This window comes from Pan paniscus, chromosome 16 (genome assembly GCF_029289425.2).
Source record: "Pan paniscus chromosome 16, NHGRI_mPanPan1-v2.0_pri, whole genome shotgun sequence".
Taxonomy (NCBI): domain Eukaryota; kingdom Metazoa; phylum Chordata; class Mammalia; order Primates; family Hominidae; genus Pan; species Pan paniscus.
This window is the reverse complement of record NC_073265.2, coordinates 66,250,531-66,260,046: the sequence shown is the minus strand read 5'-3', so window position 1 is coordinate 66,260,046 and position 9,516 is coordinate 66,250,531.

Genomic DNA, 9,516 nt, shown 5'->3' with positions numbered 1-9,516 from the left:
TTTCACACTGCAGTGGTTGTAGTAATAGAATGGGAGTCCAAAGGGGAGTTCCGGAGAGGTCAGGGGTGACTTCCTGGAGGAGATGCCCAAGCTTGGAGGCTGGATAGGCTTTGTTGAAAGATGGTACACAAGAGTGTGAAACAAAATTGTGTGTGCAGGGAGCTTAAAATACAAGGCTGGGGAAAGAAGTTGGAGAAGCAGGAAAGCCCAGGCTCTCTAGTGTCTTACGGAACATCCTGTGGAGGTGAGAGCTGACTTGTAGGTGGAAGCAGCTCTTTGGAGGTTTGATTTGGAAGGTGAACTGAGAAGAAGGTGGTGATGCAAGCCGGCCGTGCTGAAGCCAGGATGAATTGGTGTGACTGGGCTTCAGTTAGGCTGGCATAGCAGTTGAGAGAGCTTAGCAGTGGGCAGCAGGGCACCGTTGGGGGCGGTGGTGAGCAGTGGATTCTGGCTGTTTGGAGGCAGGACAGTGGCGGAATTCGATCATTGATTGGACGTGGGACAGAGAAGGGAGAAGAGAAGACTCATCTAGGATGAGTCCCAGGTTTCTGGCTCAGTCAACTGGGGAAACAAAGTCACAGAGCTAGAGAGTAGTTAGAGAACACATCTGGGGGTGTGACTCACGGTCAGTTTTGGGCTCGTCAGTTTTGAGATGCCCAAATATCATGCAGATCTGTCCCACCTGAAAATGGAGAAGACACGGGAAAGGAGAGGAGTAAAAACTAACTCCTTTTCACAAAGTGGAAGTTACCAGAATGTGATTTCAGAGGCCCTGGGGGATTTATCATGTGACTACTGACCCATCCCACCTCTTGCCCCTGCCTGTTGCACAGTGGGCAAGAATGTTTGTGACCTTTCACTACCACCACCTCCCCCGAGCATGGTCCCCCCAGTTTTCAATATGAACCATCCTGTGGGTACCCTGTCACAGGCTGGCCCCGAGGTGAGCAATATTTGGACTGTGATGTTGGTTGTTCTCCACTCTTTCTACAGGACAGAACAGGGCCTCTAGAGTGGGAAATGGCTTTGAGAAATATGCCAAGCAGTAGCCTTGTTCTTCAACTTGCCCAAGAGGATAATTCTCCACACCCTTCCTGTACTCAGTCCTCAGTTTGCCTGGTGAGAGAGCAGCCTCCTCCCGTGTGCTCTGCCAGCTGGACCCAGACTGGCCATATTACCAGTGAGACCAAAAAGATGGAGGTGGGGAGGTAGCTCTGAGGTCTGGGAAACCATTCCAGCTCCTGCCAGTTTTAACTTGTGTTTAATTCCTGGCACAGTTGTCCTGGAAATGCCTTTTTCTCTTGCCTGGGAACCACTAGAAGGGGATGTTGTCTGTGTTGGCCAGGGCCATGCAAATTCAATATCTTGTTTCTGCCCTTCCCCCGTGTAGCTGAGGCTAGGTGTTGGCATTACCCAGTGCTTGTTCTTCAGAGAGCAAAAGCACTGCTCGTCATGTCTGAAATTTAGCGAGTGAGCTCACCCACTAGGCTGGTGTTTCTTGCCCGTGGCTGCACATTGGAAGCACCGGGGCACTTTGAGAACTACAGTTGCCTGGGTCCCAGAGCATCTAAGGTGCTCTAGGGTGTGTCCAGGACACAGCCCTGGTTGAGGACCACTGCTATATTGTATGACCTCTTTTAAAAAAGTTAATTTTACTTGGAAATGATTTCAAACCTACAGAAAAGTTGCAAGAATAAGAACTGTACAAATGAGGCTCAAATATCCTTTGCCCAGATACACCTATTAACATTTCGTCCCATTCTATCTGTCATGTGTGTTCTCAAATGTGTGTGTGTTCTCTCTCCCTTGCACCAACCCCCTGTCTCTCCCTCTCCCTCCCTCCTGCTGCCTCCACACCTGTCATGGCCTTTTACCCCTAATACCTCAGTGGGTACTTACCAAGAAGAAGATACTCTCTGACGACTGCAGTACAGTTGTCAAATTCCGTCCATCTAACACTGATAGAATACCTCACCACTCATATTCCCATTGGCCGCATCGTGTCCTCTATAGCACCTTTCCCTCTGCGGTACTGGATCCGGTCTGGATCAGGTAATCAGTTGAGTTGTCATGTCTCCTTGGTCTTTAATCTGGATCATTTCCATAGCTTTGTCTGTGATGATAGGAACAGTTTGTAAGGATACAGTTCGTTTTAGGTGGTGCTGCTTATCTGCGTTTGTCTGCGATTTCCTCGTGATTAGATTTGGTTTTGCATTCCAGGTGGCTGAACCACTACCTGCGTCACGCGGCCTCTCAGGGCATCGCATCTCGAGGCACACAATGCCCATCTGCCCCACAGTGGGGATGTTCGTTTTGATCACCTAGTCCAAGGAGGAGGAAATGTGAACAGGAAGGTTTTAATATAAGTAATTGTTAACTGTGTAGAAGGTAGTTAACTACTAAAAGGGATAAAAAAGAGCTCTAAAGCAGCTTAGCAGAGTACAGCCATCACCCCTAGGGCTAAGGGAAGAGAAAACAGAGAAGGAACGTGGAAACTCAGAGGAGGTTCCCCAAGGTGGAGAGACCTCCGAGGGGTGGCTGTGGTTGCCTGGGATATGCTGCCTGTCCCATGCTGGAGAATCAACTTACTGGAGGTGCCCCCCCGCCAAGCCACGGGAGCAGAGAGCTGTCACGGTGGGGAATGCTGCTGGGACCCGTGCAGGACCAAAGGAGACAGAAGAAAAAGGCCATCTTCCTCCTCTAGCCTTGTGGGCCCCTTCAGAGCCCACTGTGGGTCAGGCTGGCAAAGGGTAAAGGAGTTTTCAGAGCCCCCTCTTCAGTGTGACAAGGAAGGGCAAGGTCAGGGAAATTCGGAGTTAAGAGGCAATAAATGAGTACCTGGCACACCTAGTCGAGGTGTGTCCACTTTCTCCATAGCATAGTTACTGTTTTTTTCTTTTCAACTAATAAGAAATCTCTGGAGAGACACCGTCTCCATGTACATACCCTGTTCCTCATGAGACTCTTCCCCACTCCCCGACCAGGTTCAGCAAATGTTGCTGATTCTGACCTGATTCAATCTTTATGATGACTGCTAAGCGACGTTTCTGCAGCCCAGCACTCCTTCCTCATTTGCCAGTCATCCCTCCCTTCTCCTTCATTTATTTTCATATATCCACTATGGATTCCCATTTTTTCAAAAGTCGACTTCATCATTGACCTTTGGGGATGGGGGAAGAGTTCCTCAGATAGTTCCCGACTTGGCCAGCGAGAGCCCCTTCGAGTTCCTCCTATATCCCAGCATTTTTGGAAGCACTCCCCTAATTTCTGATCTAACAAGATGTTCCGGGCCCCTGGGCACCAGCCATAGATCAGTGTTTGTCCCAGGAGCCCTGGTCCCTGGCACTAGGTGTGCTTATTGCAGCTGGGGTGTCTTTGCTTCTTGTCCTATAGATGATTGACAGCTTGTCTTACTGCCTTTTTTAAGTGTATTTTTTTAAACAAAAGTAATTGTTGCTTTAAAAAATGTAAACAATACAGACATCTGTAAAGAAGTACCCACAGGGAAGCAAGTTCAGCAGTTCAGCAATGGCATGTGTCTTTGCAGACTACATACACAGAAACAGACTTGGTATTGGGTTTTGGTTTTTGCTTTTTGCTAATAGGAATTTTATCCTACAAGATCCTCTTTCTGTCTTCACAACATAGTCTGATGCTCTTTCCATGTCTAACTGTAGGATTTGTCATTCCATTGTGTTAGCTGTGTGGGTACATTAGTACCATGATTAACCCAGGTGTATAAAGGGCAGGCCTGCAGGCTGCCTCCAGTGCCTCCACTACTCGCCACAGTGATCATCTCTATACACACACTGCAGTCATTTACAATTTTTAAAATGAAAACAATTTTTATTGAGATGCAATTCACATGGCATAAAATTAACGATTTTAAAGTAAAGAAGTTGCCTTGAGTACATTCACCATGCTATGGAACCACTGCCTGTATCTAGTTTCAAAGCACTTTCATCACCCTGTGTCATGTATTTTTACATGAACTCCAAGGGTGGATTCTTGTTAGTTGGATTTACTCTGGATGGAAAAGTCATGTTTGGCTGGGTGCAGTGGCTCATGCCTGTAATCATAGCACTTTGGGAGGTCGAGGCAGGTGAGTCACTTGAGATCAGGAGTTCAAAACCAGCCTGGCCAACATGGTGAAACCCATCTCTATTAAAAATACAAAAAATTAGCAGGGCCTGGTGGCATGCACCTGTAATCCCAGCTACTTGGGAGGCTGAGGCAGGAGAATCGCTTGAACTGGGAGGCAGAGGTTGCAGTGAGCCGAGATTATGCCACTGCACTCCAGCCTGGGTGACAGAGCCAGACTCTGTCTCAAAAAAAAAAAAAAAAAGTCACGTTTAAACATTTTCATGGATATATCTGGTTGCTCTCCAGAAAGCTTATATCAATTTCTATTCCCACCAGCAGTGAATGAAATGTGCATTTCTTTACACCCTTGTTGACACTTTTGGTGTGATCAGCCTTCATCTTTTCTTCCATTCTGAGAGATGAAAATATGTGTTTATTTGACTGTTAGCTAGGGCCAGGATGCTTTTAAAGGTGTTTCAGCCATTTGTATCTTCTGAATTTTGCTTCTGTCCTCTGCCCGGTTTGATTGGTTATTGGGTTTTTTTCTTTCGGATCTTAACAGAGTTTACTTAGGAAACTTTTCTGTGAAGCTTAATGTCTGTAGCTATTGTGAATGCAATGGTTTTCCTAACTTATTTCCGAGTTGGTTGTTGTTGGTGTGTAACAGCACCTGCTTTTTGGGTGCATCCTTGCAGTTCTTGAAAATAACTTGTGTGTTGCACGTGGCTTTCTATTGCAGTGCCTGTGAGATCTGTGAGGTCTCCTGAGGGTGTAACACAGTGACGTGGCAGAAACCTCCTATCTACTGAATGGTGCTGCTGCATTGCTATTTGTGGGGAAGTTGAGTCATACATAAATCCTGCTCCCCTGAGTTTATCCAATGAAGAAAGTAAGACAGATGTAGAAATTATAGGGTAGAAAAGAGACTTGCTGATCTTTTTTTTTTTTCCCCCGAGACAGAGTCTTGCCCTGTCATCCAGGCTGGAGTGCAGTGGCACGATCTTAGCTTACTGCAACCTCCGCCTCCTGGGTTCAAGCAGTTCTCCTGCCTCAGCCTCCCACATAGCTGGGATTACAGGCGCGCACCACCACGCCTGGCTAATTTTTGTATTTTTAGTAGAGATGGGGTTTTACCCTGTTGGTCAGGCTAGTCTTGAACTCCTGACCTCGTGATCCGCCCGCCTCCGCCTCCCAAAGTGCTGGGACTACAGGCGTGAGCCACCGTGCCCGGCCTACTTGCTGATCTTTGTTATCCCACCATCTGGCAGGTAGTGGGCACTATCACCTGAGATAAGTCACTATGGTGCCATAACTGTTTTTCAAACTTTTAAAAATGTTTAGCTGAAGATCCTGTTAGCCAGGGGTTTCTCAGCTCCAGCTGCGTATCAGAATCACCAGGAGAATGTTTCAAATATTTATGCGCAAGCTCAGTTTGCAGGGATTTGGTTTCAGTTTGTCTGAGGTGGGACCCAACCATCAGCATTTGAAAATCTGCTCAGGTGACTCCGTTGAGCAGCTGGGTTGAGAACCACTGCACGTGCAATATGTAAACTCTCCAAGTAGATCTCGAAGTGGAGTGGGTGCCCCCTTTCTCCTCCCACTGGCCCCTAAGAGGGCTCTACTGAGCACAGTTTGATAATCCCATGAGGGTGCTGAGGGCAGCGAGCCCAGTTGCTGGTGCAATCTTGTCCTGGGCTTGTGCTGGCTCAAAAGCCGGGATGGAGAAATAGGCAGACACCCAGGTACAGTCAGACCAAGGCAAGCAGGTGACCCTTATGCTGAGGTTTCTTGACCTAGGAAAGGCTGTGAGAGTGGTTGGAATTAGGTGTTGGACACCAGTGGCGCGTGCTTCCAGTTTGGCCAAATGTGAGTTGCTGCTTTTCGTCATCATTGCGATGGATTCACTGACATAACCACAGCTGTCCCAGAGGGCGTGCTGAGCGAGGGGGATTATGCCATGCGCAAAGCTGCTGTTGAGTGTAGCCAAGATTCAGAGGTTGTGGGTCTTTTCCTTAAAAGTGGTATCCCTTGCTGGTAAGTAATACCTAATCATTGTTTAATTTGAACCTTAGGAGATTTTGCATGGGGGCATATTGCACCCATCTTACTGATGCTGAAACAGGCCCAGAGAAATTGTGACTTGTCTAAGACCACCCAAGAAAGCGTGAGCCTGGATTCAGGCCCTGATGTTGTGATTCAGAGACCATGCTTGTCCTCCTGCTCCTTGCTGTCTTTGAGTGGCCCTCTGTCAGGAAGAGGCTGCAGTTATTTATACACCCAATTACATGCTAACTCCCTCTTTATCTGTCACCGTCTCTGCTGGGAAGGCCATCCATCCATGCAGTTGGTTCCCAGCAGCTGAAGTGGTGCCCGGTGATGGGAGAACGGAGAAAGCTGCAGAAGCAGTGAATCTGACTTGGATTCATTTGTGGGCATTCTACCCCTGGCATAAATTGTGACCCAAGAGTTGCTTTCAGTTCTATTCTCTGGCCACCCGAATGACTGGAGAACAGACTCTGTTATCTAGCACTTGTTACCCATCACCCTCTGGGGCCCACAGACACTGCGGCACCTGTCAGAGATGATGATAAATATCTAGGCCAAAGGTTTTTTAAAAAATCTTTGCAGTGGAATGGAATGTTCAATCAAGATGACAAGGCATCTTCAAGGAATAAGTAAAGTATTGATACCTTTTTACTCTTTCCTTTCCCTTCCCTGCCCACACATGGCCCCACCCAGTGGTAAGCCTACGCGGCTGTCCTGCCTCTCCCAGCCCTCGCCCAGGCTTTGTTCCTGCACCACTCCCCTCCAGCTCCTCCACCTGGGGAGGAGCCCATCTTCAAGTCTGGGCTCCGAAGTCACTCCTCACCTCCTCACTTTCCCTCTCTTCCGACCCATCTCCCATCCCGTAAGTTACCAAGTCCTGTCCATCTGCTCCCTGTGTTCTTCCAGAATTGCTCTCCAGCCCAGTCACCACTTCCCAGACAAGCCACCCTCCCCTCTGCTGGATGGCCTGCACCAGCCCCTGGAGCCCACTAACCCCACTTACTGCCTCACATTCTCAGGGCCTAGAGGGTGGCTGTCTGTCCGCCTGGGCTGAGTGAGCTCTTTTAGGGCCCCCTTTTAGCACCACACCCCCATCATCAGGTACAGTGTGGGTCACACAGAAGTCATTAGAATGTCCATGTCTCATGCTTGCTTAACTGAACCCAATTTTTTGCTCAAGTAAAGATCAGAGTATAAAGATGGGCATTCTTTCTCTCCCCCCCTCCCTCCTCTCTCCCCCCTCCCTCCTCTCTCCCCCCTCCCTCCTCTGCCCCTCCTCTCTCCCCCCCCTCTCTCCCCCCCTCTCTCCCCCTCTCCCCCTCCTCTCTCCCCCCTCCTCTCCCCCCTCCTCTCTCTCCCCCCTCCTCTCTCCCCCCTCCTCTCTCCCCCCTCCTCTCCCCCTCCCTCCTCTCTCCCCTCCCTCCTCTCTCCCCTCCCTCCTCTCTCCCCTCCCTCCTCTCTCTCTCCCTCTCCCTCCATCTCTCCCTCCTCTCTCTCTCCCCCCTCCCTCCATCTCTCCCTCCTCTCTCTCCCCCCTCCCTCCTCTCTCCCCCTCCCTCCATCTCTCCCTCCTCTCTCTCTCTCCCCCCTCCCTCCTCTCTCCCCCCTCCCTCCTCTCTCCCCCTTCCCTCCTCTCTCTCTCCCCCATCCCTCCTCTCTCTCCCCCCTCCCTCCTCTCTCTCCCCCTCCCTCGTTTCTCTCCCCCCTCCCTCCTCTCTCCCCCCTCCCTCCTTTCTCTCTCCCCCCTCCCTCCTTTCTCTCTCCCCCCTCCCTCCTTTCTCTCTCCCCCTCCCTCCTTTCCCCCTTCTCTCTCCTCCCTCCCTCCTTTCTCTCCCCCCTTCTCTCTCCCCTCCTTTCTCTCCCCCCTCCCTCCTTTCTCTCTCCCCCCTCCCTTTCCCCCCTCCCTTTCTCTCCCCCCTCCCTTTCTCTCCCCCCTCCCTTTCTCTCCCCCTCCCTCCTCTCTCCCCCCTCCCTCCTCTCTCCCCCCTCCCTCCTCTCTCTCCCCCCTCCCTCCTCTCTCCCCCCTCCCTCCTCTCTCCCCCCTCCCTCCTCTCCCCCCTCCCTCCTCTCTCCCCCCTCCCTCCTCTCTCCCCCCTCCCTCCTCTGCCCCTCCTCTCTCCCCCCCCCTCTCCCCCCCCTCTCTCCCCCTCTCCCCCTCCTCTCTCCCCCTCTCCCCCTCCTCTCTCCCCCTCTCCCCCTCCTCTCTCCCCCCTCCTCTCCCCCCTCCTCTCTCTCCCCCCTCCTCTCTCCCCCCTCCTCTCTCTCCCCCCTCCTCTCTCCCCCCTCCTCTCTCCCCCCTCCTCTCCCCCTCCCTCCTCTCTCCCCTCCCTCCTCTCTCCCCTCCCTCCTCTCTCCCCTCCCTCCTCTCTCCCCTCCCTCCTCTCTCCCCTCCCTCCTCTCTCTCCCCCTCCCTCCTCTCTCTCCCCCTCCCTCCTTTCCCCCCTCCCTCCTTTCTCTCCCCCTCCCTCCTCTCTCTCCCCCTCCCTCCCTTCTCTCCCCCCTTCTCTCCCCCCTCCCTCCTTTCTCTCCCCCCTCCCTCCCTCTCCCCCCTCCCTCCTTTCTCTCCCCCCTCCCTCGTTTCTCTCTCCCCCCTCCCTCGTTTCTCTCTCCCCCCTCCCTCGTTTCTCTCTCCCCCCTCCCTCGTTTCTCCCCACTCCCTCCTTTCTCTCTCCCCCCTCCCTCCTTTCTCTCTCCCCCCCTCCTTTCTCTCTCCCCCCCTCCTTTCTCTCTCCCCCCTCCTTTCTCTCTCCCCCCCTCCTTTCTCTCTCCCCCCCTCCTTTCTCTCTCCCCCCCTCCTTTCTCTCTCCCCCCCTCCTTTCTCTCTCCCCCCTCCTTTCTCTCTCCCCCCCTCCTTTCTCTCTCCCCCCCTCCTTTCTCTCTCCCCCCCTCCTTTCTCTCCCCCCCTTCTCTCCCCCCCCTTCTCTCCCCCCCTTTCTCTCCCCCCCCTCCTTTCTCTCCCCCCCTCCTTTCTCTCCCCCCTCCTTTCTCTCCCCCCCCTTTCTCTCTCCCCCCTTCCTTTCTCTCTCTCTCCCCCCTTCCTTTCTCTCTCTCCCCCCTTCCTTTCTCTCCCCCCTTCCTTTCTCTCTCTCCCCCCTTCCTTTCTCTCTCTCTCCCCCCTTCCTTTCTCTCTCTCTCTCCCCCCTTCCTTTCTCTCTCTCTCTCCCCCCTTCCTTTCTCTCTCTCTCCCCCCCCTTCCTTTCTCTCTCTCTCCCCCCCTTCCTTTCTCTCTCTCCCCCCCTTCCTTTCTCTCTCTCCCCCCCTTCCTTTCTCTCTCTCCCCCCCCTTCCTTTCTCTCTCTCTCCCCCCCTTCCTTTCTCTCTCTCCCCCCCCTTCCTTTCTCTCTCTCTCCCCCCCTTCCTTTCTCTCTCTCTCCCCCCCCTTCCTTTC